General features: G+C 42.4%; 1 pseudogene; it reads right to left on the bottom strand.

Moving 5' to 3' along the window:
• LOC134369618 (RRP15-like protein) overlaps positions 1–13,298 on the bottom strand; it is a 36,333-nt pseudogene extending 23,035 nt beyond the window's left edge.
• Positions 13,299–23,188: the final 9,890 nt, after the last annotated feature.

Raw genomic sequence — 23,188 nt, 5'->3', positions numbered from 1 at the left:
TCTGCAGACTGGATGGAAAAACCCAGCTGTATCTTTGTGTCTCTGAATGTCATTCATTAACTTTCAAGTGTTCAGTGAAACCACAGATAGACTTGGCCAAGTACTTCCCCCCTTGAGTTTCTGAAAATATGCACATCTTAAGAAATGTATTGCATATGTTCCTTACTCATTTACCACTAAATGTTCCAAATCTTGCATTACAGGAGTTAGACACTGTCCAAAGAGCTTATTGAACCAGTTTTGAAAATGTTCTTCTACAAAAAACAGGAAATCACAATATACCAAATGTCAAGTGAATTTGAACTTGAGAGGAGTTGGATTAGGTTCAAACTTTGGAATTTACATATTTGAACTGTTCTAAATCAGGGTGTTGATGAATCCCTTACTCTCTAATTATTTTTTCTCTTCTATGCTTGTGTATGTGTGTAAATACAGTGCACACTTCTTATGTAATCTACAGCACAGTGATGAGAAGAAGAAATTTCTATATTTTGATTACATTGGATTTGGTGAGGGAAAAAAAACCATTCTGAGGCTATAGACTTAGAAATTCAGGATGCATGATATTTAATCCTCTATGAACAGTGTAACTTAGGTCTTTGTCACTTGTTAAAGCCACTGAAATAGGGGACAGTTACACTTAGTAATTCACTTTAAAGGTCTACTTTACAGATTACTTAAGATATTATTGAAAAGAGTGCTTTGCAAAGATAATAAAAGCATCTGGTGCATGTAATAGAGTGATCCTGAGATTTTTTTTCTTTTTTTGGTCAGGGGTTGGTAGGGTGACTTGGAAATGTTCCAGGATCTGAAAACATAGCAAAAATGATGACATAACTGCTATGTCTTGTATTTCTTTAGTGGATGACGAACACGTACAAGATGATTTAGAGAAAGAAGCTCACTTTTTGAGTATGAAAGCACAACTTCTTAATGCCATTGTACACATTAAAAGAGATAACTTTAGTTCAGTTGATAAAAACTTAACTGAGGGCATATTATGTGACCAGGCACTGTGTGTGCTTGGGATAAAAAGATGAATTTGAAATGGGCCCTGCCCTCAACGAGTTCACAGTAGAGTGAGAGAAAAACAAATCATTGTTATTTAAAGTTGGATGTCCAATAGTAAGAGCTTATATAAGGTACAGACAGCATACAAAGGAGGGCAGGAGTAGCTGTGTCTGGGGTGGTGAGGAGGTGAGGGAACTTGCAGCACCTGACACTGTGCCTGGCGCATAATAGAGACTAACTAAATGTTGGTCCCTTTCTTCCCTTCCTGTGTTCACCTTTGTAGAAAAAGATCATGATACCACTGGCCAAACATCAATGGGATATGAATTTAGAATTCTTTCCCTGTGGAGTGGTAAGTCAGTACTGATTCCTCTGCATTAAAAATTTTTTGATCCTTCTGGGAACCAGTGACCAGTATTTACAAAATTGCTTACTGGTCTAATGGGCAAGCTATGAACAAAGAACAGACCCACAAACCTTTGGCCCGTGATGTAGGTATGTAAGTGTACCAGCCGCATTTGCTAAAGGATTTGGGGCCATGTTTCTGTCTTTGTTTCATTTTGGCAGCATGGAAGCCTCCCAAAGTTTATTTTTTTTTTTTTATTTTTTTTTAACTTCAAAGAGCTCATTTTAATTATAAATTTGTATTGCATTTCTAAAACATTGGTGATATCGAAACAATATACCAATAGACATGACCAATATGTAAACATGTAACGATCCTGGCAAAATACATATCTCTCTGGCCAAGCAGAAATATTTATTTTTACAAATGTTTTGAAGAACAATGCTTCAAATTATACAAGGGCTAAAAATATAATTTTAACAAAGTTTATGCGAAAAGGGGGAACACCAAAGCTGGTAAAAGTAAAAGTCTTTTTTTTTTTTTGGCTTTCTTACAAATGGTACATTTATAATCCCCCAACTGTCAGAACATGAAGTATTTTTCTAGGAAAAATAAAATGACTGTAAATTGTGTTCCCTATATTTCTCCATGTGTCGGAGTGACTTGCAGATCTGGGTCTGCTGTTATCTGGCCCATCACTTCCCCTGTCCCAGTTGTTCACAGATGCTCTCGCCATGAAATCATCACGTGGGATCCTCCAGCCTGGGCCCGCTTCTGATTTCCCTTCAGTCTGTTTGGCTTTTGGGTCCTTCCTGGGTAAACTTTCTCATTTGGACTTCATCTGTTCCTCTCAGAACACTGGAAACAGCTGCATGCTTTCTGCTAGAACCTCCAGCTTCTTTAACCTTTCATCAATGTTCTTTTGATGCTTCTGAACAGCATTAAATGACCGCACAACGCCCCTCATTGCAATTCTCCGAATATTTCCCTCTGTTTCTTTGTCTGTGACAACATGTGGTTTTACCCTGCACACCATTTCCCATTCCCAATTCTAGCTGTTTTCTTTTCTGTAATCTTTCTGGCCTTAACTTTTCTTTTTCCTTTTCCAGCTCTTTGTTTTGGACCACAATGGTGGGTTTATTTTTAGTAGCTTTTTTTTTGTTGTTGTTGTTAAGGATTTTAGCCATGGCATCTGCTCAGCCCAAATTAGTCCCAACACTTGATTCTAATAGTATTTTAATTTCTTGGTCACAGGATTCAATATCACCCTCATTGTCAGCTTCTATTGCTTCATCATCAGAAGAAACATGATCCTTTTCTGATGCACGGCTTCGTATGGGCTGGGAAGTCCACACCCACCGGGGTGCATCTGGTGAGGGCTTTCTTCTGGGAACTCTCAACAGGGTCCCCTGGTGACCAGGGTATCACATGGAGAGAATCTGCCTGCCACACTTCTAGAAGCAGTAGTTATTAAACTTTTTCTCAGCCCCCTCAAACAGCATCAGTGAGTAAAGACTTATACCTAGAGGTGGGGAGTGTGAAGGTTTGGTGGAGGATAAATAGAGGGAGATCGTATGGAGACTGCAAACATAAAATGTTTGAAGTCTCAAGTTTATTTAAAAGATGTATGCAAATGTCATAGTCTTTACCCTCGTTTACGTAAATATGAGAATACTGCTGCAGGTTACCAAATGAAATGACTTAACTCCCTGAATCATCAAATAAAATTGATGTCCCAGGAAGAAGGGCTGTGTTTATCCTGCAACTTCCTGAGCCCTTGGAACACCATTTTCAGCAACTTGGTCTTTTTTAATTAAATTTTTAAAAATTGGTAAATATCAGCAACTTAGTCTTAAAGAAAGAAATATTAAGGTATATATCTTAATATGTATACTAAGATATATATTTATATGTGATATATACATTAATATAGAGTACCAGTTATGTGACCCGTTGAAGAACTGATACCACGCTTCATTACTGCATTGCTTATTTCCCACCTGTCCTATCTTTTGAAGCATTCTGGCTGCTCATTCTTGTTCGGGAATAAAACACAGAATCTGTGCCAGCTTCAGAAGCATAGGCATTAGGTCTCACACATGATAGGGTGGGAAAGGTGTCTCTCATGCCTTTCTGTCTTTAGAACCATCCCATTCCTTGTCACTTTTTCATTAAGATAATGCCATACCAATTGTTCTCTCTTTCTCTCTCTCATCTGTGTTCAAGGGTACTCAAAAAGTTCATAGAAAGATTTGTATTATCTTTTAATTGTATTTTCCCACAACTTTTCAAAGTGCCCTCATATTTCTTTCCATATTTCAAAGCATTTTCATATACATTTTGTTATATGATTCTGTATGGTACTGAGGACAGGCATCCTTAGCCTTATTTAGCTAGTGATAAACTAAGGTTTAGCTAAGTTCAATGATTTACTCACAGTTGCATACATTCAAAGATATTTACTATGCCCCTACCATGTGCTGAATAGTATACAATGAACTGGAGACACAAAGGTGAATTAAACACAGTCCCTGCCCTAAAAGAGGAGACAGGAAAGTAAACAGGCAATTGTAGGATCAAGGAATAAATACAACAACAGTGGTTAGCAGAGGGCACTGACCATAAACCTTAGGGAAACTCCTCCTCCAAACTTGGGAGGTGGAGTGATTAAGAGAAAATTGATTGGGTAAGTGATATCTAAACTGAGATCTGAAGGACAAATAGGATTAACCAGAAGAAGATGACATGAGGATGGATGAAATTATAGACAGGAAACAGCAATATGCAAAGACTTAGAGTAAGAAGAAATAAGATGCATCAGGGCAGCTGCTATTAGCACTGTGTATAAGGGGTGACGGGCAAAGCTGTCATGTTTCATCTCACAGGCTGTGCACTGCACTACTCTAGCAGGCGTCATTCACATAGACTAGGATGTGAATGCACCCCCAGAGGTGAGCAGTGTGGCTCCCCTGCAAGAAGAATGCTGAGTGGGGAGGGAGAAAGACATAGAATACCATGCATGCTAAAGTGTTTGTACATTGCCTGAAGGCCATGGAAAGCCATTGAAGGGGTTGTGACAAGATCAGCCTTGAATTTTAGAAAGATTGTTCTGCCTCTAGAGTGGAGAATGGATCCAGGGAAACCAGCCAGGAGGTTGTTCCAATAAGGCAGATAAATATTAACAGCGGCCTAAAGTGAGGTTCTAGAAAATCAGAACTGGGGACAAATTTAAGAGGCACAAAGAAAAGAGAATTGACCAGACTTGGTAATTGGCAGGACGTGAGAGGTGAGCGAGAAACGGAGGAGTGGAGGATGAGCCTGAGCTTTGGTTCTTCCACCAAACTGGGTCCACGCTGGTGCCATTTCCTGATGGGGGAACGCAGAAGGAGGAGTGAGTTTAGGGGAAGATTGTTCATTCTTCTTTGGACATGCTGAATATTGATTCTGAGACATCTGAGAGAAAAGTAGACAGTTGGATGGGTCTGGAGATCAGGAGAGACACGGTGGGCCCAAGACAAAGCGTTGTCAAGATGGAGCTGCATGGAGCTGGTTGGAGTCGCTGTGGTTTTGGGAGTGGGCTCAGGGGCACCAGCTGGAGTGAGCTGAGGGATGAGGAAGTGGAGATAAGAAAAAAAGAGACATCTCTTTTGAGAAGTTGGTTGTGAAGGAGAAGAGAGTGGGGTAGTTAATACATTTTGTGAATTTGCGTGATCATTGTTCTGGAGGAAGATTGAAAATTGTCCCTCTGATTCTCAAATGTCCCAGTGAAGTTGAAGGACTGCCACCACCATGTGTTAAAATGCTCCCCCAGGGTTTTTCTTTTACTGCAGCTTGATGCCATCACCTACTGCCCTTCCTTGCCATTTCTTGGCAGCTTCTATTCTCTCCTTTCTAGTCCATCCCTTTGTATTCTAAGGCGAGTCTTACTTTCCACAGTCCACTGTTTTATTTGATTTCTTTTTCTTAGAAAAGCTATCTATCTAAAGAAGCTGAAAACATAAAATAGAATTTTAAAAACCACAGTAAAAAAAAAAAAAAAATGGAAGTTTTAACCCAAAGCAAACGCAATATTCATTTTCAAACACCTCCTTTCTAAATCATCATCATAACTTACCTCTTTCTACTTGTTCTACTTCTGAAAAATACTTTTTTGTGTGTTGCTGATTTTTACACTTTTGTTAGGAGGTGGAATGTTGAGTAGGTGTTTAAAGAAAAAAATCTTAGTATAGATTGAGTAGAACTGCCAACGAATATTATCTCCACTTACATGCTTTCAGAATTAGACAGCTTGCCATTATTTCTTAAATTTATACTTAGTAGCTAGCACTATAGGGGGTACTAAAGAAGTATAAGGCATGGCTAGTGCCCACTAGAAGTTTATGATATAATGAGGGAAACAACACATTTTACACAATAAAATATAAGGAATTACAGAAGACTGACATAATAAAACAATTAAAGAGAATAGATGATAGTAGCAAATAAAGCAGCAAAGTACTTAACTGCATGATAGTGACTATAAGTGTGGTAGAAAGTCAAGGAAAGTAAAGACCAAGAGCCAAAGAAGGCATTCCCTGGGCTAAAGAACATAAATTTCAACAAGTCAACACTCAAGATAACTTTGTAATATTGATTTAAAAAACTTACCATATTCCTTCTACTCTAGGATGCCATCTTTTCACATTTTAATACCATAGACATGTAGCTAATAGTCACCTTGAACTTTGTACCAGGTACTCTTGTAAGTGTTTTGCATGTGTTGACTCATATAATATGATATATTTAATACTTCATCTTCTCCCCCTGGAAAAGCCACTTTTAAACTGATGGTACAAATTTAAATTCCATGGCTGTTTAAAATCTAGGAACTATGCAGAAATAGTGCTTACAGAAACAAAGTTATAAAAATCCATTGAGGAAATCTTGTAATCTCCTTAGCCTAAATTCATAGGCCCTTGGTTTTGTTTTGTGAGGACCATCTGATATCCCTAAAATGCCCTTGGACCTCCTACAGCTTAACGATTCAATCAAGGGCCACAATAGCTTCCAAATAGAAAGTTTCCATCCTGAGATAGTGAGGTAGCCTCATCAAGTTTTAACCTCATTCAGCAATCATGCACACAGCTCTGCTTGTAATGTGTACACAGGCCAGGAAGGTGGTTCTGATTTATTTACAACATGGGATGAACTAACTCAATCACTGGTGTAAAGTCAAAATATATGATCATATTGGGTTGGGCTCCTCAGGTAACAGTCTCTGAGATGGAGAATTGTAGGCAGGAGATGTATTGGAGCATGCTTTTAGGAATAACCCGGGTGGGGAATGAGGGAAGCAAGACTGGGTAGAGGGAGAAGCTGATCTGAGATGCAGCAAAGGCCTCAGCTGATCCTAGAGGGAGCTCTGGAGCTAAGAAGTCTTCTTGGAGATTTAAATCTCCTGAATTGAGGCAAAGGAGCTGGGCCTTTGCACCCTCACTTTCATTGGATATGGATAGCACCCAGGGAGGGGTTGTAACCTTGGGTGAGGTAGTTACTTTTGACTGAGGGCAACATCTGAGGGAGGCAACACTCTCAGCAGTTGGAAGAATAAGGGCTTTGGTCCTGAAAGTGGGAACTGGGTGGCACACCACAACATCCACTACAGTGATATATATGCATATGTTTACATGTTTTATATACACATAGTCATATATATGTGTATATATATTTATGCATATAAAATAAATGGATATACAGACATACACATTTATTTATGTGTGTATTTATATTTATAAAATTTTAAAAAGCATAAATCAAGTAAATAAGACAACCATAGTGAAATATAATATAGTATATTGGGTGGATTTACTAAAATCATAGGCGATAGTCTCTATAGTACAGTGGTTCTCAAGATTGTTCCTTAGAAAATATTTTTGGAATTTGGTTGTTATAAAGAATGGGGATGTTCCAAACATTTGTTGGGTTGAAATTAGAGATGCTAGGTGTCCTGCAATGTGGACTTTCAAGTGTCCCACTGGATATTCATGTAGACAAAAAATATGTTTGTAATTATTTTAGCCTGGAACTTAACACATTTTATATATAATGCTTTTGTTTTGTCTTGTTTTAAACAGTTTTAATATTCAGTGATTTTTCTTATTCTAGGAATACAATTACGTTGTATCAGTCAGGATCTGGTCAGAAAAAAACAAAGCACATTATTTTAACAGAAATAATTTAATGTGGGGAATTGCTTAAACAAGTGTTGTAGGGCTAAGAAAACAAAAAGGAAACAGAGACAATAATTTTAAGAAGCAGCTATCACCATTAGGACTTGGGAATAAAGGCAAAAGGTTAGAGTTATCAGAACGAAAAGCTTGGAAGAGAGGCCCTTTTCTTAATAACCCAAATCTTAATTCCTGTAGAGTCTAAATCCATTTCTTAATTCTTATTTTTTAAAAAAAATTACATAAAGTAGCTTTCTATAAACTTTTACTGTAAGACATGGAAGCGCTAAGAGGTACCACAGAAAATCCAGAACACAGTCCTCCCTGTCCCTATTGTATAGTAGCAAACCTATTTCTTCTTAGTCACTGGGATTAAGCACCCCAGCCAGAACAGCAACCCCTTCTTTGCCTGTTGTTTCCATAGCACAAGGAACCCCAAGTGTCCAGGTACCAGTCACAACTTCCAATTCAATAAAACCATAACTGTGATCCCTCGTGGAAACATTTCTCTGTTGGGAAGTAAGATCTCCAAACTAGCAGAGCTCAAAGTTTCAGGCACTGAGAAAAAAAAAGGCTGGCCAGTTATCTCAGTTGGTTGCAGCATGGCCTTGTAACACCAAGGTCAAGGGTTCGGTTTCCTGCACTGGCCAGTGGCTCCCTGCCACCAAAGAAAAAAAAAGATGTACAGGCACCGGAAAAGAAGACTGTGTGAGAGTATTATTGGGTGTAATGATGAGAAGAACCACTTCTACCACCACCACCACTGCTGTTTCCGGTTCCCCCCTTGATTCTTGGATCTATGTATTTTGGGAGAAAGAATACTACCTATTGACCACTGATTCAAAGCATACACTATATCCTATAAGAAGGAACTTCAACATTTTTTTTAGTGTGTTATTTCCCAGCTGGCACCAGAACTCAGTCTTCAGTAGGCCACTCTATCCTTCAAGGTCAGCTGTTTCTAACTGGTAAGATATGTGATAAGAATGGTAAATTCCACTTGCATGAGTTTATTGCTACATCTCTTTTGCTATGAGGTGAGTTCTGTGGGAAGAAGTAACATTGTGTAGAATATCCTAACAGTGAGTAAGGTAAAACATAAGTTCGTGGATGGTAGTACTGTCAGAAACATTGTGGGCATAGAAAGCATATCCTATCCACAATATGTATCTACTCAAGTAAAGACAAACAACTGTTCCCTCCATGGTGGAAGGGGTCCAATATAATCAATTTGCTACAAGGTAGCTGGCTAGTCTGTCCTGGAAATGGTGCCCTATTGGAACTCAATGGGTGATCTCTGCTGTTGTCAGATACTAGCCTTATTGTGGGAAGCCAATGATGTTGAGCCTGTACATAGCCTTCATTCCTGACTCCATGGCTACTTTGAGCCAGCACTGTAGTAGGTGGAGAAAGAGGCCTATTCCACTAAACGTGTCATCCACCTGATCATTGAAAGCCTTCTCTGAATGGATGCCCTATGGTGAGCATTCACACGGGACACAAATATCCTCATACTCTGTGCCCATTCTGAAAGGTTCATCTGTATACCTCTTCCCTAGACATCTTGTCACCAGTTTCTCAACCCTTTTCTTTCCAAGTTGCTGACCATTTAGTAAAACCATCAGCAATTGTCTGTGAATGAGTGTAGATCTATACCTCTGGCCATCTCTCAATCCAGATGAAGTAGACACTCATCGCACTGCTGATGGAAATTCCTTGCACTGAGAAAAAATTTCCCCTCAGTACTCAGGGGCATTCTTTATTGGGTTTGTAATGCTGGAACAGACCACTCCCACCCAGCTTGTGCCAGTATATTGAGAACTGTCTGTAAACCTGTTAACTGGTCTTAAGAAATTCTCCATGAGGTTGAAGATGAGGAGGTAATACACCAGGAGTAAAGTGTCAAAGAACTGTGAGCCACCTGCTAAGGCAACTTGAGCTTTCTTGACCTGCACAAGCTCAGTCTCTCACTCACAATTTCCATTTGATGAGGAACTGCTTTTTTGCATGCCCAGTCTTATGGTTGGGTCAGATAACACCCAATTCATAATGGGCAGCTGAGGTTGCATAGTCGCTTGATGTCTCGTGGCCAGTTATTCAAATTCAGTTAGCAAGCGAGATACCGTTTCTCAAATGGAGAATTGCTATCTGCAGCAGTGGGCATGGCTTGCTCTAAAATGAACACAGGCTGCATTGTGGCCCTTCTATCAAGGTTCACCAGAGGCTCCATATAGCATCCCTATTTGCTACAGACGCTTCACATATCACTGGATTCCTCTGGGTGATAAGGTCCTGCCACACATTTTTCTTTTTCTTTTATTCCTAATTTTAAAAAAACCAAAAAATTCCAGCCTTATGGGTTACTTGGTAAGTGCATCAGAGCACTACACTCAAATGTGGTATATATTGCTTCCAAAATCCAAAGAAGCTCAACAAATATTGTGTCTCTTTTTTTACTGGTAGGTTGTGCAACGTGCAGCAATTTATCTTCTACCTTGGAGGGGATATCCTGACATCTTCCAGGTCATGGGGCCTCCAGAAACTTCACTAAGGTGGTGAATTTTCTTGGGGTTTATAGCCCACTTTCTGGCTCACATGTGTTTTATTAAGGCATTGAAGTATTTGTTACTTCCTGTTCATAAGGCCCAATCAGCTAGATATGTTTAATGTAGTAATCAAGATCTCTGCAGACAAGATTATGGCAGAGTAGGAGAGTTTTCATTCCAAACACATGACTATAAAGGTGTACCGTTGGCCTTGCCATATAGAAGAAAATAGCTTTTGGTGCAAATTGGAGTAGATAAAAAAGCATTTGCCATAGCAATAGATGTATACCAGGTGCCTAGGGTTGTGTTGATTTGTTGCAGATAGCACATATAGAACAGCTGTTGCAACTGGCATTATGATCTGATTAAATTTACAACTATTCATAGTTATTCTCTAAGATCCATCTGTCTTCTGCATAGGACAAACAGGTGAGTTAAATGGGGATGTAGTAGTATCACCACCTCTGCACCTTTTACACCTTTATGTAGCACTAATTTCTATATTTCTCCAGGGATGAAATACTGCTTTTGGCTTTCTATTCTGATAGCAAGAGGAGATCCCAGAGGCTTCCACTTGTCCCAACCTATCATAATATCCTTTACTCTATGGGTCATAGAAGTAATGTGGGAATTCTGCCAGTTATTGAGTATGTTTATTCTAATTATATATTCAAGAATTGAGAAAATAACTATGGTTTGGGTCTGCACAGCTACTGAATCAACAGTGATTTATATACTTGGGTAGAAATGCTATTTATCACCTGACTACCATAAATCTCCACTTTGGTTGATGGTATTTTGGATCTTCAAGAATTAGCATTAATTCAGAAAGTGTCTAGTAATCCCTGAAATGTCTCAGTATTTCCTTTTTCCAAGTGCTTGGCCACCATAGTGAATGACATCAGGTTCCTTTGGGGAAGGCTTGGATGAAGATTTATAGTATATATTCATAGCAATGGTGCAAGGTCCTTCTGAAGGGGACCAGCTTCCCTTTTAATCAAGGGGCTCTGTGTGTGTGAACTTGCTTAGGTATGGAAACTGGATGAGAAGGATGACTTTTCATTTTGATGGCTCAAGTCAGGTTTCAGGTAGATGACCAATAGTTTTGCTTGCTACAAAGATCAAGGGATATTTCAGAAGTCTCTCCATCTATTTTATGCCTAGGGCCACCTAAGTCGCTATGAAATATCCCTATATGTCAAGAGTTTTGAGTACTACTGTGCCTCTGCTGCCCACAACAGTAAATGTATCTCCCTTGTCTTTGCTAGTTAAGCCCACCCATCTGGCCATTGCCATCCAGGATCCCACTGTTACAGAAATCAGGGATCCATCTCAATGCAAGCATCTCTACCATCATATCCAGCCACAACAGAGTTTTTCTCATGTTCTCACTAATGTGCTTTTCAATGCCTTGGTGTAAAGATAGGCATCTGGGCCCTCCAGGGGTATGTAGTTTGGGGTTGAGTGTACAGATTACACATGATAAAATCACTCCAACACTCCTATTTCCATACATCTTTGGATTTCTTTCTTCTTTGGATTTCTTTGTCCCCATTACACTAGGAGTATCCAGAATCTCAAGCTCATTGAATAGAGACCACTGCTGAGTCTGAGTTTCATTTAACCAGCTACACGAACTGTTAGTCACTTTCAATGCTAGCACGTTAAGTGCAGACATTCTGGTAAATGCACCCATATCAATAAATTTAGCCCAATCTTTTGCTCTTTATTGTGTTTGGAACTTGACCGAGAGTTGTTCAACCTTTCATAAAATCATGTCACCCATGGCAACACCAACCTCGACATTTGAGTTGCTAATATTACACATTCACACTGGTCTGCACTTGTGGTTCTCTCACTCACAATGCTTATACATATAGGTGCTAGCATCTTACTGCTTTCTTTTGTCTTCTAATAGAGCTGTGCTATACCATTTACCTATTGAAATACACATTAATTATAAATTATTTTCCTTTTCCTTTTCCTTTATTATACAATTAGGGCATTATATTGATTTTTTAAAAAATCGTATATGTAGATAATATTATCCGTAAATTTTAAAATATATATAGTAAGGGGAGTGTTAAAAATATTAGTTACAAAAAGGGGATAACGGATCCGATAGGGGTGAGAACTGCAAACTCCTCCTTCAAATCTGTCCCCAAGAACTTATGTGCAGGCATGCCCATGATGAACCAAAGTGGGTCTTGAGTGAATCCTCTAAATTAAGTCATTTTTTATCACTCTTCTGAATTTGGTTATATTAAGCAGAGAATTCATTGTCCTACTCAGTTTACTTAGAAAACCACGCAGGGTAACATTAGTAAATGGACATAACCAACAACAGCAGTGAAGAGCCGCCTCATAGATGCCACAAAAGCCACCTGTTTTGTGCTCGAGAGAGGTCTTGGAAATAAATGGTTTTAGTCTCCATGCAACACTGATAATAGAGCCAGGAGTGAAGACCCTTGGTCCTCCTTGTCTGCATATCCAAGTCAATGTATAGGACTAATAAAAGTACATTTGGGATGTAGCTGCTTCACCAACTAGAGTGGCTGGATGATAAATGCCAGGATGCTAAGTAAATCCTGCTACTCCTTTTTCTCCTGTCTCACAGGGAATCTTTGGGGAGGCTCTGAAAGTAGGAAGGAGGAATCCACACTTGGTTTGTGAATGAACGGTGGAGGGAGATGATTGCTCTTGACGCAGGAACTCTGCAGCTCTAGTTTGCTCTTCAGTGCTGCTCAGTGCTGCCCTGCAGGTTTTCTCTGTGGCCTGCCGGGGCACATGCAGCTGCCTGGCAGCCCTGCCTCTCCCACTTGCCTACTTACCCCTTCCTCCTGCTCCAGATCTCGGTCCTGTCACTTTCTCAGGGTAAGCTGCCCACCGCCACCAGTCTGGTCTGATTCCTTTGTCACGGGTTCGTTCGGAAGCATTCCGCCCCTCCCCCATCCCTTATCTCAGTTTGTAATTACATTCATTAGCGGTGACTCTGTGGTTTATGCTGGCGCCCCCTGAGAGTAGGCATCTTGCCTGTTTGCGCTCCCTGTTTATTGCCGTGCCTAGCCAGTGCCTGGTACGAGGTAGGCACTCAGTACGTAGTTGCTGAATAAGTGTGTGCTCCAAATTCCAGACGTAGCAACACTTACTACGATGACGAGTACTATCACCATTGTATGTGTATCCCATGGTGTTTGACAGCTGTCTTCTATCTGTTGAAGGGCATGGTATCTTTGGACTTTGTAGAAATGAATCAGTCAGGACGGGTGGAAACACTCACAAGCCCATCGGTGCGCTAATCCAGGACTGCTTTGCTTCTGCAGTAACTCCGCTCCACCTCCACCTCCCCAAAACCCAAACCCAGGGGGTTCGAACTTAACAATGGGGTGTGTATGCTTAGCTGGACAGTAGCTGGAGAACCAGGTGGGACGAAGAGCCAGAGCCTCTGCTTCCCCCACCCCCAAGTGTTTGGGACACGCTCGCCAAAGAATCACAGCGTGTCCAGGGCCTCCCCGCATGAAACAAAGAGAGCATCAGAATTGTGGACCGGACTGAGTAGGGATAACTTGGAGTGCTGCCACAATCTGATTCCCGAGCAGGGCAGAGGTTGAGGGGAAGGGGGTGTGACCCAGTCTCCCGGGTTAAAGTTGGCGGCGTGTGCGTGGCAGCCTTTCCTGCCCCCTCCAGGCGCGTCCGCCCGGGCTTGCCCATCAGGCTGTGCCCGTGTGCCCGAGTCCGGCGAGGGAGAATGCATCGGCCCGGGCCCGGGTCCGGCTGGCCGGGGCGCAGTGTGCAGGTGCGGAGCGCAGGCGGCAGCCCGGCCCCGCGGCGGCGCGCGGGTGCGGGTGCGGGTGCGGGCGCGGGCGGCAGGAGGCAGCGTCGGCCCGGGCGGCGCGGCGGCGAGCGAGCCAGCGCGCGGTGATGTCAGTGGCGGCCCGGCTGGCAGCAGCCGGTACTTCCTGTACAGAGGCGGGCGGGCTCGGCTGCACACCCCACTAGCCAGTGTCAGCCTCTCGCCGGGAGGAGGCGGCGGCGGAGGAGGAGCAGGGGGAGGGCTGTCAAATTCGGGAGCCAGATTTGTTTCCCTTCCCCCGGCGATCCCTTCCGCTTCCCCGGCTCCTGGCGTGACATCTGCGGACCAGGGACCTGTATGTGTGTGCGCGCGAAGGAGCGGAAGAATGGCAGTGCTCAAACTCACCGACCAGGTAGGGGGCGGCGGCGCCGGCGGGCGGGACGCGCGGGCGCGGGGCGGCGCGGAGCCCCGGCGGGGGGATGGGGGCGCGGCGCGGAGCGCGCCCGCGAGCTGTTTACTCGCGCCGGAGGGGAGGAGTGTGTGCGGCCGCCGGGTGCCTCCGCAAGCCGGCGGCGGCGGCTCCCCTCCCCTGCGCTGTCCCCGCGCCGGGCGGTCGGAGCTGCCCCTCGGCGCGGGCGTCCGCGGCGCGCCCCGGGCTGGGGAAGGGGCGCCGGAGTGCGGGTGTGCGCGCGCGGGCCCGGGCTGCGCAGGGGGAGGGGAGGCTCGGGGTGCTCCTCCGGCTCCCCCCGTGCTGCGCAGCCTGGGCGCCGCCAGCCCCTGCCTGCCCCGGGGAGGCTCGTCCGCGCCGCCGGGAGGAGGAAGGTGGACGCGGAGAGAGGAAGGATCGAAGCCTGGGACGCCTCCCCGAGCCCAGCAGGGGTCCGGCCCAGACCGCGGCTCTCGTGTGCTGCGGCTGTCTTTATCCGTTTGATATGACATCCTGACTTCCTCGTTAGTAGCCCAGAGGCCGTGTGTGCGTGGTGCGGGATGGGGACCCTTGGAGACTGCGCTCTCGGCTCTGGCCGGTCTCTCCAAGGAGGAGGTGAAGTGAGGTCGGAGGCTCCACTCACATCACGGGCAGGGGGCTATCCTCTGCTGTGGCCATCGGCTCTGTTGCTTTCCCTGCTGAGACACCACATAGGGCAGCTCTGGAGTCCTGGCTTGGATAGGCGGAGTCATTTGCTGAATCGGATTGACAGTCCTTGCTGCAGGTCCGTGGAATGGAAGCATCCCACCTCTGCAGACCCTGCTGCTCTTACAACATTGGCACTCACAGGCGTCCAACCAACTTGCATGACAGAACTCTTTGCAGCTCTTTTCACGCAGCTCGCTCCCCCATCCCCTTCCCCCCTCCCCCGTTTATTCATGGGTAGTGAAATGAACATTGTTTTAGGGTCCTGGTATGCGGAGAACCAGTCTTGACTTTGACACACGGGGTCAAACGTGCCAGCCCTTGGTATTAAACGTCTCAGATTTCTCGAGTGGGTTGCATCTTGTGCCTGGCTGTCCCCAGTTAGTATCCAGGCAAAACATCCCGCAACTTAAATGCAGTCAATCATCACAGTGATTTGCAATGATTTGTTCTCCTGCCTTTTAGATTCAAATTTTCTGTTTGTTTTCCCTACAGGCTTTTTTTTTTTTTTTTGCGGCGGGCGGGGGGGGGGGGGGGGATGGAGAGGGGGACGCATTGAGTTAAAATTCGTGTTATTAAATTTAGCAGGAAGAGTATCTGGTAATTGTGATGAGTCTACTTGTTCTCATTGGTTCCAAAGCGTTTAAAAGTGTAAGTTGATATTAGGATTTCATCCACCTTTTGGTCACATACTTTGCCAACTGTTGGACACTTGCTTGTTTTAAATCTTGCAGTTTCAGTGTGTATTGGTCCTGTCATCTTTGCTGGTACATACTATACTTCTCTGTGAATTCCTAAATCTTCAAAGTACAAAAAATGGTTCTAATAGACATTATTTTTTATCACAAGTATGAAAGAATTTCACATGAAGTTTTAGAGTTGCAAGTATGGTAAAGATGATCTAGCCCAAATCCTTCATTTTCTAAATAAAGAAACAGATCCGGAGAAGTGAAGCAAGTCTTGCTCAAGGACCACAGCTATTGGCCTTAGGAGCTGGGACTAGCTCCTGTCTCCTGCCTTCCGGGCTCTTGTGCTTTCTGCTAGAGGTTGCAAGACCTCCATCTTCTCATTGGATATGCTGAAAGGGTTAGGAGAAGGCATCCTTTCCTAAATCAAGATCAACCTTAGTGAAAAACATATTGCTTGGTTTTAGAAAGAAAGGAAGTTATTCTTCAGCCCTTATCAGAGTAGGACTTTCAAAGATGTTTGTCTTTTAAAATGTTTCTAAATATATCCCTTTCCTTTTCCCAATAAACTAATATTACTGTGGAGAGGAAGAGTCAGACAACCTTCATTTGGTCTCATCAATTGATACGTAAAAATAACCTAAGGAGTTCTAAGATTCAAGAACATCTAAAACTTGCCAGTCTCTCTTGGGGCAAAGCCAGAGGGAGACAGGGTAGGGAGGTGACCTGGGGTGGGGGGTAAGGATGTGTGTGGGGGGGTGCTGAGTGGCTTTAGGGCCAGGAAGTGTGTGGTTTTTCTTGCCTTGTATAGTCTTACCTTTTCTGTTTGAAACTCTCAGTTCTTAGAAGTCAGTTCTTAACCTCACTGACCCACTTAAAAAACCCTTTGCTTAAACACCTCCTAGAAGAGTTTTGATCCATCATTGTGGGTAGGTAGCTGCCTGCTTGGAATCCCTACCTTAGAGTTTGTAGAGGAGAGTTTTGCTCTCCTATTAGCTACAATATTTATAAAGCAAATCTTAATTGCTGCCTCATCTGTTAAATGCCCTATTTGTGAGGTGAATCTTGATTTTTGCCATGGCTTTTGGGTTTTTAGTTTGAGGACACATTCTTGCTGTTGATAACTTGTATCACAAGTTGTCTTGGTTTGTCTTTAAATGTAGCTGAAGTAAAAGGTGACAGGTGATGACATTTTCTGTCCTGCTAAAGCTGAATGCAGGAACTTGCTGGGTGGTGGTGGTCACCACTTCAACGGTCAATCCTGCAGTGAGCTTTCAATCATAAAAGTGAAGGAAAATGCCTTTTCCTAACTGTTTTGGGAGAGTAAAAAGAAGGGGAAGGGAGAGGCCAGTGCGGTTTTGGTCTTTTCTTTTTTTTTAATTGTGAAAAGGAACTGGGAGCTATTGCTACAAACAAACAAACTTGGCATTTAGCACTTCTGCATTTGCAACTGTGTCTCTTCTGTTTTCCTCTTCACACAACACACATCTTTTTCTTGCAGCTTTAGGGGGACCAACCTTCCTGATTTGCCCAGGACTGGGTTTCCCAGCATGTGGTGCTAAAACTGGGAAAATTCCAGGCAAATGGGGAGAAATTGGTTACCCTATACAGCATACCCTATACTCAGCTCTGTAATTAATATCATAATGTAATTATTTCCTTATTGATGGACATTAGGAGGTTTATTTATATCTTTGGTAAAATGAGATAATTTTAACTTTCGGAAAGAAAATTTTATTACATTCAAATGTAATGCATTTTGGCTCAAGATAGCCATGAAATTCTTTGCAACTTGATTTGATAATGAACTTTTTTGGGGTGATCTTTATGTCATATAGTTAAGGCACTGCAGGGATTTTAAGGTGTGGTCATTATCTTTAGCCTGGCTCCCTTCCCCCAATTTTTTTTCAAAGTTTTGAAGCCAGAGTGGTAAGTTCTGCTGGACATTTGAAATGTTCACTAATCTTATCTGAATTTGCTAATGACAGCAGAACACCACCTCCATCTCAAAAGCTGCCTGTAGACAAACTGTTTCAGCAGGTGGCCCTTTTGGAGCTTCCTGCCTGGAGGCCTTCTGGTTTGATGTTCTCTTGCCAAGTCCTAGCTCACACTTGAGTCACCTACCTCCTTGCCAAAGGCAGTGGGTGGCAGCTGTGGCAGTGGCAGGAGACTAGAAATCCTGTAACTTTGAAAGCAGGATTTAAAACCCATGGCGTGGGGCCTGGGACACGTTGTGGTGTTGTTGGACTGCCCTTGTCCTTCCATTGCTCCCTGGAGCCCTGGTTTTAAAGCAAACACTGTGCTGCAGTCCTGCCTTGAGAACAGAAGAAGGGAAAAGAAAGGCTCTATTCTTTGGACCCCTTTCTGGTTGTTTTGGGACCCAGTCACATGGTTTGGGAGTGCACTTGAGGGCTGATGTTTCAAGGCAGAGACCTAATAGTAGTTACATTTATGGTGCTCTTATTGTGTGATGGGCCCTTTGCTGTGAATCATCTCTCTTAATCCTCATAGCCACACCAGGAGGTAGGTGGTGTGATTCCTATTTTATAGATGAGAAGACAGGAATAGAGAGGCTAATTAACTTGTTCAAAGTCACACACCCAGTAAGTGATGGGGCATAGTGCCTTACCCTGGCAATCTGATTGCACAGGTGAGGCTCTGACCACAAGGCTATACTTTTCATAGTTGAAAGGACAGTGCAGCCTAAGACTAATGGGCGTCTGCTCTTATTTACAGGGAAGCCATTGGTTGGGCAGCATTCTCTGTGCTCCTCCTACCTCTTGCAGCCAGACCCATTTCTGTCAGAGGAGAGCTGCAGTGTGGCCTCTGCTCCTGCCTGGCCTGGGCCTGGCTTGTCCCGTTAGCCTCTCCACCTCCCCACCTGGTAAATGACGTGTTGGTAGCTTGGTGATTTTTTTCTTGATTATTTTTTATATAACAGATAAATTGTGATTATTATAGGAAAATCAAAAAGCTACAGGCGGAAAGAAAAATAGTCAAAACCATCTGAAGTTTCTATATCTAGAGATAACTACTCTTGACATTTTGGTATATTTCCTTCTAGTCTTCTGTCTAGGTTACCAGGTACAGTTTTTGAACTTTCCATGTGATAGTATCAATATCTTTCGCTTGTGCACATAGCTGATATCTTTGTTCTCTAGACAGCTGACTTTTCCAAATAAACTTGTTCTGCTCTTAAATGCCTGGCTGGCTGATCTAGCCCAAGTCCACCACCAGCACACAAGGACTAGCCTTGGATTGACTGATTTTTTTTTTTTTTTTTTTAGATTTCAACCTTTACTTCCTCTTTTGCTCTAAACAGAGACTAAATATAAACTCGAAAAGACCCAATTGTTTGTATCAGAAACAGGACTGAAACATTCTTTAAAAAGACACATTTCAACAATATAATTTGAAATTTTATAGGCTAAAGTATAACATGAAATAGTTTAAAATTAGGCAAGAGCTATAGAAATCTGATAATCCTGTGGTTTTCAGGCTTGTTTAAGCTATGACACTCCCTTTTGTTTTCCCCAAAGAAAATCTCATCGAATCTCAATATATAAAAAGATTGGCCAGAATAGTGGTCCTAAGACTGTTTCAAAGATTGTTTGGGTGTAGTATTATTTGAAAGCCTCTTTATATGAGAAAACTGTTGGTGACAGGTTCAGTGGTTTTTGTTTGTTTGTTTGTTTGTTTGTTTGTTTTGTTCTGACTCATCATGTGCTCAAACAAACGTCTATACATGTTTGTAGGTGATTAAGAGTTACGTAGGATTAGGATGACCATATCATTTTTATTTAAACTGGGACACTTTTGAGAATGATAGGGGGTACTAATAAATATTAAGCTGAGAAACAGGTGTGAACCAGGACAGTCCCAGGTCAACCTGGAGGTATGGTCATAGTACATAGACTCTATGTTTTCTCACCTCGGGCTTGACAGTGACAGTGAACTAGTTTGACTAGCAGACTAGTCACTCTGTTTTGAGTCAGGTCTACACTGAAGCAGGTATCACAAAGATTGTTTTATGACCTTGCACAAGTCCAGAGTTGGAAAATGGCGTGCATCTCACACTTCAGTCTGATCAGTTGGTTAGCGGTTGCAGGAGCAATCTGGTAGAAGCATTCTGACTCTTGCAGTTGAGGATGGGGGAAGTGTGATGACTGATTATCAATGTTTGCTATGGGCATAAGACAAGGGAGAGGTGGTACATGTTGTAATTAGTTAACCCTCTGGCAAGTCAAATTAACCTCTGTGGGCTTAAGGATCCTCTTTGCAAAATGAAGAGGTTGGACTGGATGCCTTCACGGAGCCTTAACTCTGTCTTCTTCCTTCTGTGGCTCAATCCCTTTAATGGAGGGGAGTGATCTTCACATGGTTCCGTTCGTGTTATAGTCTTTCCTACAAATGTGTCTGTAAAGAGTGTATTTACAGCTATGTAATTTGGCTCTCCAGGTAACAAAGTCAAACAGTTAACCTCAGGTTCTAGAAGCTGATGTTAATGTCAATGATTTAGAAACTGACTCCCGTTCTTCCCCCTTCTTCAGTTATACATAATACAAGATTATCCATTTTATAGATTATCCATTCTGTACATTATTTCTTTATGACCCTTTTACCAGTATCTTACTTGCCTTTGGCTGCTTTCAGAGGTTGGGAGAGCAAGTATTTTCTCTTATTAGTGGTCATGTTTGTAAAAAAGTTGGTAGCCCTAAGGTTGAAATTAATGATTAATGAGTCTAGTTTTTAGCTGCTGTTCATAATTTTGAAGAATTCTTTCACTCGCTTCCCTTTTTGAAAACAGAATTTGTCTGGTACTCTATTAATTGAGCTAAGCAAATAAGAAGTGTAGAGTCTGCTCTTGGGCTGTTTTAGGCTTTGCTAAGCCAATGCTTGCTTGTGTTTCTTGGTTTTCATGTGCCTAGGATCCCTTCACCCCAGAGAGTCTTAAGCATCCCAGTATAACTTTCTAAGGTGTCTTCAATACCGGAAGACCATTTTGCCCCCAAGGAAGCTTCCAGAGCTCCTAGTAACATTAAAGAGATTTGTTGAAACATCTGTTTAAGGCCAAGACATGGACATTTAATCCCAGTTCTAACCTGTCTCTGAAAGTTTCAATATTAAATTGCTTTTGTTTTGCTTTAGTTGATTTTAAAAATAACATTAGATTGGGAATCAGGAGACCTGGATTCTACTCATGGTTCTTCTAATAGTTGTATGGCTTTGAGCAAGTCTTGGCCCTATCTTCTTTGTCAGTAAAATGGGGGTGGGTGGATAGAGAATTCTTTCAAGCACTAACATTCTAAGAAAGCTCCCCACATATCTCAGTGTCAGTCTCTTCTCAGTTTATGGCATCTGGTTTTAAAAAGTATCTGCCTTCTGTGAACTTCGGATTCTTTCCTTTGTGTGATGGTAGTAGCTTTAGGGTCTCCTAGGTCTGATAAACACATCCTGAATTCTCTGAGGGGCAAGAGTTCTTTCCCCATGAAGGTCATCTTCTGGGATCTCCGGGAGCCTGGTCGTGATACAAAGAACCCCCGGGGCTGTTCTCGGTGTGCTCCTTTGAGAATCCTCTTGAACTTCTTGCAGAGGAGGGGAGCAACCCTTGCAGGCCTGGTGATTGTCTCTCATGAGCTGTGGTGGGCTGGGGCCCGCCTTAACCTGCCTCGGAGGTGCTGCTTTAGCAAATGCCCTGGGTTCTCCCAGGCAAAATCCTGTGCAATTGAACTCCCCAATAACATCTGGGTCTAACAAGTCTGTTTCTCAAGTGTTGGCCCAGAGATTGGGTGCAGTTGACATGGTAACCACAAACTTCCTCAAGCAGGGAAGACAATTCCTATGTGCAATTACCAGCCTCTCTGTGTGTTGATAGGGTTTAGTCTCTGTGGAGGAGGCTTGCTTTGGTATCTAAGACTGGCATGACGAAGAGAAAGACAGGAAGGTAAGCACAGGAGAAGTGTAAAGACAGAAGGCCAGGCAGAAATTCAGGTTAGCTGGGGCAAATCAACTGATCAATTATGGTTAAATAATGGCCTCCAAAAGTGGAGGGGAGGAGCAAGATGATGTATTGTTTGAGTTTGGAAAGAAAATATTAGAATTCATATTTCTTTTAAAAAATCATTCCTTTAAACTTTTATTTTTTTGGTATTTTTAGTACATATTATATACTAGTACTATATAATCCTTTTGGCTCTACTTTCTACTTTTTGCCTCCTGTCCAAACCACTACCTGGATCATTACAGCAGCCTTCTGACTGGTCTTCCCCTGTCTTACCTTGGCACCCACACTCCACCCTCAACATAGCTATCAGAGTGATGATAGATCATGTTGCATCTCTGCTCAAAACCCTCCACTCACGCACAGAGAAAAAGCTAGGGTCATCAGAGTGACCCACTGGGCCCTTTCACTCAGCCCCCTCCACTCACCTGTCCAGCCTTATTTCCTCTCGTTCTCTCCCTGGCTCCTCGGCTCCAGCCACACTGGCCTCCTCTCTGTTTAGTGAACAAGCCAGATGGACTCCTGCCTCGGGACCCTGACTCCTGCCTCGGGACCCTGGCTGTTGCTGTCCCTGTGAAGCTCTTCCCCAGGTCTTCACTCACAGGTTACCTTCTGACCACTCTATTTAAAATGCCCACCCCACATTTTCTGTCACCTTCTTAAATTTTTTCCCCATCATGCCTATCCATGATACTATATATTTACCACCCCCCACTTTTTTTTAAATAAAAAACTTATGTGTGGAAGGGATACAGATAACAGGACAAAGATTTTTTTGTTAGCTAGGTTCATTTACTGCTGTATCTTCAGCACTTAGAACAGTGTAAGGCACATAGTAAATACTCAAAATATTTAAGTCCGTGAAATAAATATATGTGTGTATATACAAGGGTACTTCAAAAAGGAAAGATAGAATTAAAAGATAATATGAAATCTTTCCATGAACTTTTTGAAGTACCTTCGTACTCGTATGTACATGCTGAAATATTTTGTGGACAAACATATCCTGAAGTAGCAAGGACTTCATTGAGAGAGCAAGGATGGTTTTTGTGGTGCAGGACCTTAAAGAAATAATGTAGTAGGTCTGAAGATGGCCTATTTTAAACCTTATAAATATTTTTTTCTGGATAAAAAATTACTTTACAAAATCCAGACTATGAGAAACCTACAGGAGAAAAAATGACCCTATTTCTTTAAAAAAAAAAAAATCAATTGTAAGAAAAAAGAAAAAGATGGAGAGGAATTATAAATACATAGATTAAAAGAAAATTAAGATACATATAAATTAATTGTAGTGAATAGATTTGGATTCCGATTTAAACTTAGAAAAAACACTTCTGTGAAATCATTGGAGAAATTTGAATACTGACTGAATATTTGATGATTTAAAGTGTGTATATGGTACTGTGATTATGTTTAAAAAGAGAGTCCTCTTATAACATAAGAAACAAACCCACAAAATTTAGC

The sequence above is a fragment of the Cynocephalus volans genome, chromosome 1 (genome assembly GCF_027409185.1).
Source record: "Cynocephalus volans isolate mCynVol1 chromosome 1, mCynVol1.pri, whole genome shotgun sequence".
NCBI lineage: Eukaryota > Metazoa > Chordata > Mammalia > Dermoptera > Cynocephalidae > Cynocephalus > Cynocephalus volans.
Note: the sequence above shows the minus strand (reverse complement) of the source record. Positions and strands in the feature narration are given on the sequence as shown.